General features: G+C 37.1%; 1 protein-coding gene across 2 annotated transcripts in view; it reads left to right on the plus strand.

The window, feature by feature from the left end:
- The window catches only part of LNPK (lunapark, ER junction formation factor), a 59,569-nt gene that overhangs the window by 47,733 nt on the left and 5,483 nt on the right, over nt 1-6,353 (plus strand). The window contains exon 14 of one of the 2 annotated variants that reach the window (XR_003379556.2): nt 303-6,353. This exon is cut by the window's right edge and continues 5,483 nt beyond it. The gene's annotated coding sequence lies outside the window, so the exon portion shown is untranslated. The remainder of the gene's footprint in view (nt 1-302) is intronic. The other variant, XR_270816.4, reaches the window with a different exon arrangement.

The raw sequence follows: 6,353 nt of genomic DNA on the forward strand, positions 1-6,353 counted from the left end.
ACCTGAAAGACTTCATAAGCCTTTGCCACTGTGAACCACTGTGAAATCATGTGTTCTCCTTCTGTTGTGTGACAAAAATAATTTGCAAAAGGGAGATTGCAACCGCCAGAGAAGAATACACGCAGCAAAATCCCAAGATAATCAGATATAGGAGAAAATAAGGAGTGCAGATACTGGAGAGCTGACTATTTTGGGTGTTCAATTTGTAAATTCAAAGTCATCTCTAAATTTGTAAACTTATATTGAAATAATAATTCTTTCTCTCTTTCTCTCTCCATTTTGCTGCCGCAATGAAAATGGAGAAGCTGGATTTGTAGAAAACTCAAGCAACAAAGACCTTCCAGCTCTTCTCAAGTGCCCTCTAATTCCTTGCATCACTTCAAGGAGTTCTGCTCAGTTGATGAAACTTAATTTTTGACTTGTTCAGCACTCAAAAACATTTTACAAAACCACCAAGAAAATTCCTTTTTAAGAAAACTGTTTTGAATTATGTTTTAAAGGAAATGTGAAAGTTATTTCTTTAGGAATGTTTGTACTTGCATTTTTGTAAAGTGAGCTTTTATTTAAGCAGGAGTACCTGTATATTTATAGATGCTATTGTTGTAATAGTATTGTTGCATTAGTAAAGGGTATGTTTGTTTATGTACTATAAATATTATCTTTAATCAGAAATATTATCTTTAATCGTTCTAATCCTAGATGTAGCCTTGACTATACATCACCTGCAGTTGAAATTTCATTAAAATCAATGGCAAAAACATTAATTAATGTGAATTCTTAGGCTCTAATAGACTTCCTGAAATGTCTGTCTTAGCTTTTCTGCTTGTAATTGAGAAAATATTTGAACTTGTGCCCCCCTTTTGAAATTTACTATTTTACCAAATGAAGCAAATTTTAAAGCATATGAAATGAAATTGCATAGTTTGTTATTTGAATATATGCTGTCTTTGCTGTGTATGTAAGTTGTTGAGGAAAAAACTGATCATGAAAAAGCTATTTATTTGCCTGAGCTTAATTGATGATTTGAGGTGATAATTCTGTTTAATAGTTCCTTCTGTGCTGGCTGTACTTAATCAACTTGAGTTTTGTAGTTATCTGGGTGTTTTTGAGAACCCCATATGTTCCCAAACAAGGATGAGGGAGCCCCTGCCTCGTTAATGCAGCCCCTGCCCCCCGGTTGGACTGGCATATGTAGGAGAAGAAAGTTGTTCAAGGTTGAGTAGTTTCTGATAGGACCCATTTGTCTGTGCTACAGCCAATTGTGAGAACTCCTGGCTCATGGCATGAGCAGCCAGCTCTCCACCCTCAAAGGTCAGCCTGGCACAGGACTGCAAAATTTTGTGTGTGCTGAGGTAGAGGCAGGAAAACCTGCCTTGACTCAGGATTGAAAATATGTGGCAGCTTCAGAGAGAATTGTGGAGTTGTGAAGGTGCTGACTTTGGCCCACGATTCCATAGACATTTCAGGGTGGGTATTGCAGCTTTTATTGTATCTAAATGGTGATTTATGTCCTTATTCCTCCATTATTGTCCACAAGGTACTGCCCTGTGTCACAGGCCTGTATTACCTAGTTTTTTCAGACTGTTTCATTTTCATTAGCACAGCTGCTTTAGCTTGTGATCAGTGTACTGCACCTCATTGATAATCTTAGAGGGTATTAGAGGCACAGAAGTGACGCGTAACCCTGTCAGTCTGGCTTGATTGACCCCTTCCAAAACATGGGTTCATTTTTTTTTTAAAATCCAAGTTAGCCTGCATCCATTTTCACACAGATTCCGGGCAGTTTAAAGGTTGGTCAGATTCGAATATTGCTCTTTCAAATTTGATAATGTATGAGTACAGAACTGTGACCTTTGATACGTAGTAATACATCAACATGACATGAGCAGTAAGTGCAGCAATTACCTTTGCTACACTTCAGATTGTGTTTTAGTTCTCATCTTGCATGCAATTATTTCAGGAAAAAAGGAATGCCTTTAAGTTAAATATTTTTTGCAAATAGCATAAGTGCAGAAATTAATTTCTGGGGACTTTCTGATTTACAGGTAAATGTTTTCAAATTAATCTTGGCTTTTAAATTATCATTGTTTTAGTGGTAGAAAGAAGCCTGCTGCCATTGGCTTTTAAAATACTTTTATTTTCTGAAAGAGTTTCTTTAAACATTTTTGTTGTGTTCTAATGTAATCTAAATTTCATATTCTAATTTATGGCCAAAGCCTGATCCTGCAGGCAGTTGACATGTCACTGTGTTCATGTTGCTCCCATGATAATACTCATGAGTTGGTTATGTGCATGGTAATAATGCAAGTTTACATGCTTTTAGGTGCCTTTCAGAACATCAGAGCATCTCAGACGTGCATCACATACTGATTTAAGAGGCTGTTTTTAGGTGCCCCAGCAATGTTTCATCTTTTTTCTGAGCAGATCAGGATGCATTTGGTTTGTTTCCAGATGTTCTTTCTCACTTGTTGTTATGAATTATTTGGATAATTATTGTGCACAAGCACTACCTGGTAGTGCTATAAAAACACAAATCAGTACTCCTTGCCAAAGAGCATAAGGCCTTGAGAGGACTGATAGCGGTTGTGGCTTCTGTTCTGTGAGCTAAGAATCAGAATAAAATTACTGTGTCATTCTGGGCAAGCAATTGAATAACCATTGGATGGTGACTCTGTCACTGTTGTCTGTCACAACCTAAACTCAAAGGGATAATTTGAAGTAGGACTTCATGTTCTTGTACGTGTCTCCTCAGCAACCAAGCACTGAGGGGTGTTGGCATGCCAAAGTTAGGCACTGAACTTTAATTCAGGAGCTGGGGAAGTCCTTATTTTGTTCTCTATTGAGGTGAAATCAACACCTTTTGGAATGGCATTCTTTAAACTGTTAAAAATGTACAGCCCTAGTCCCCAAAACCATTTGGTCATTCTGGGGCACAGGAGGCAGGCTGATGTGGAATAGGGACTGAAAGGAGCCACTCTTTTCCAAACCTACCAAGCGCTGAGGGTGCTTTTGCTAGGCTGGCTTTGTCTTTTAATTCCTGCCTGTGGAGGCTGCTCACTTGCTGTACGTGTGCACTTGTTATAGATTGATAAAACTGAAAGCTTTTCTAATGCAATGGAAGGAAGGGTGTCTTTTTTTGCTCACTATTTTGTAGCAAGTAGCTATTGTGCTGTTGTTTGTCCCCAGGGAGTAAAATCAAAACAAATTTATTAGATGACCATAGAACTTGCTCCTAAGCAGGGTCTTGACCATACAAATTGTTTTGCAAAGCCACAAGGAAGGTGCTACCTGGGGACAATGTGCAACCGTGGTTTTGCTTTGTTTCTTGTTGCTTTTACCCTGTGCCACTTAAGGGCACTTGGGCCCTTAATTCCTTTAAAATATGCAAAAAAATAGAGTTGTTTTGTTACTGCCATTAAATTTTAAATGCTTACAGCCAGTAGTAACTTACTTTGGGAAAAAACTACCCAGTCCACTTTGCTGCAGTGTTTTCCATTAAAAAATGTAAATACTGTATATGTGGAAGTCTTAGGTCTATGCTGCCGCCTTAGCAGGTGATGACAGCTCAGTGGGGAAGTTTGTTTGGCAGCTGGGGCTCCATGTTTGTAGAAAGTTCCTTAGGCTGAAAGGCTGCCCTTGTACAGGTAGGTGACTCTTGGTAGAGAAGTGAATTTGTTACTTGACTACAAGTAATAAAGGGATAACAATGGCAACTACTAATAATTGCATGTTATTATTTGTTGATTGTTATTTGCTCATTCTGAGTTTATTATTTCTGGTAACAACTCTGGCTTCTTTAGTTTTCTATATTGTATATTATTAACCACTTTTTAAAAAAGAGTGACAACACTGATATTCCCCAACAGTAGCATCTTTTTGATAGTATCTATAAAATATTTCCTTTCATATTTTAGAGAAGGAGGTGAAGGTAATATTTTTTCCATGATTCATACTATAGCAGTATGACTAGAAGTATTTACTTTTCAGAAATGCTAGGATTTTTGTTTGTTTCAGCTATTTGCCTAGATCTATGTGATTTTGGAGCTTTTTAAAAAATGGTGAATGATAGCCTGGTTGCAGAATGTATTTTCTTTTTAAGGCTTATCTTAAAAGAAAAGACCTAGCAGGTTGCAATGATAAAATCCTCCTGGAAGGAATTGGTTGAATTATTGAAGAAATGGTAGGCAGCTGAAATTATGGACACTTAATGGAAAATACTTGGCTAAGACTGTGCACAACATCTTGTGAATACTCCTGATACATCATAATAAGGCATTATGTTTGTCTAGTCATGAAGTCTGATCTATTTGATTTTAAATCTCAGATTGTGAGATTGATCTCTGATTCTGAGTAAGTGTAATGATTCTGAGAGCTGGAATATTGTTTGCCATTGTGAACCGTGCTGAAGGATTCTCAGAATGTATAACATAATAGATGCAATTTTGTTTGATTTTTTTGTTCCCTAGGCCAATTTAATTTTGATTTATTTGCCTCATTAACCCAGAAATTCAGAAAATTGAATGCTACCTGATCGAGGTATTATTAACACTAGTGAAATATCTTCAAATTCACTTCATGCTTATAAATTAGTCTTTTGAAAGCATTTTAAAGGCATAATGATGCTGTAGTGAAAATGTACAGCATCATTTAAAAATTGCAAAATGCTTATTTGATTTCAGAAATAAGACTTGGTCACCTGACTTAAATATATACTGATCTATTATTTATGCTTTGAAAATAGAGCTGATAAAAAGCATAAGTGTTCTTGATATTATATTTTGTCATATCTAGCTAAAAAGATTGAAATCCAGAGAAACAATTTTCTGAAGAAATGAAATAGTATGCCCTCCTGAACCCCTGGGGAAAATAGCCTCTCTGTTTGCTCAGAATACGAAGCAGTAAAACAGTATAAGTAAAACAGACAGCCCATGTCACATTCCTATTTGTACAGTCTGGAATGATGTTTTAAAAACATTTTCTAGTTATTTTTGATAAATAAATGGCAAAAATAACATCTGCAAACCAACCCTGCTGATGTAAGATTTTTCAGATCAGATTTGTTTGTCAGTGAAAGTTCAGAAAATTGCCTTGCAGAACTTAAGCTGTATAACTCCCAAAAATATGCACACCAAATGTGTAAGAATATATTTTGTTGTCTTTTGCCCTTCCTTGGAGAAAATAATGCTGATTCTCCATTATCTTTGCTTTTGGGCTTAGAAGGTAGCTTGATAAAAATAGAGGAAATCAATTAGGATATAAAATCGCATGTTTATGAAGTGTTAAATAGCTCTAAGTTCATATTCACAGTGGAGCATCCAGCTATGTATTTGGAATAGTGTATTCTGGTTAAAGCTCTGAGATTTCCCCCTGAGCCAGTACTGCTGCACTGCAAACTTGGCTTAGTGCTTGTAAGATCCTTGCTCAGGCGCTGCTCCCACCTCTGGCCAGGTGTGACAAGGACAGATGGGCGGTGTCTGGCTGTTGCTCCCTTCAGGTGCTGCAAAAGGCTGCCACACTGGGGCTGAAGAGAAGGTCCTCCAGAAATTGTGGCTTTCAGAAATGCACTCTTCAGTTCAAGGATGCTGCTGCCACTCTAATTTCCATCACTGGCATAATAGCTGAGATGGAAAAACATTCCTTGGGCAGCAGGATTGAGAAACCTGATGTCATGGCTCTACCAATGCCTGGTTATCCAGGACTGGCTAAGGAAGGTGTGTCTGTACATCTTCCAAAACATGGTTTGTTGGGGTAATGTCCTTTCAGCTGCATTTGAGTAATAAATGTCTTATGACTGTTGGTATGCTTTGGACTTTAGTGCCTTGAAGAGTTGCTTAAAATCAGCTTTAATTTTATTTTTGTAAATGGACTCCATCTCAGACTAAATTCTGTGATACGTCCACAGAAAAATAAGGCATGTATTTTTCATTAAGTATGTGTTTAATAGTGACCAACCCCCCCCCCACCCCCTTTTTCTTTTATTTTTTCAGTCTTTAAAAAAATAATGATTTAATAAACTCTTCTCTCTGAGTTTATACTAGGCTGGAATATTACCTGTTATTTTAATACCTGAACAAAAGATGGGGTTTACCAGGCTAATAATATTTGATTACAATGATTCTCCCTCCATTGAATGAAAAAAGGCTTGGCTAGGGAGTTTTTGTAAGGATCAGGGCTAGAATTCTAGAACAGGTAATTTTTGTGTTCTGTTTGCATGTGTTCACTATTGTATATAATCATAGTGGTGATAACTGGCACACTGAATAAGCTGAATGTTTGTTTCTCTACAGCAGGTATAAGAAGGAATGAACATGGTAATGCTAAGTTCTAAATCCAAGCACTTCTGATCCACCCAA

The sequence above is a fragment of the Zonotrichia albicollis genome, chromosome 10, assembly GCF_047830755.1.
Source record: "Zonotrichia albicollis isolate bZonAlb1 chromosome 10, bZonAlb1.hap1, whole genome shotgun sequence".
NCBI classification, from domain to species: domain Eukaryota; kingdom Metazoa; phylum Chordata; class Aves; order Passeriformes; family Passerellidae; genus Zonotrichia; species Zonotrichia albicollis.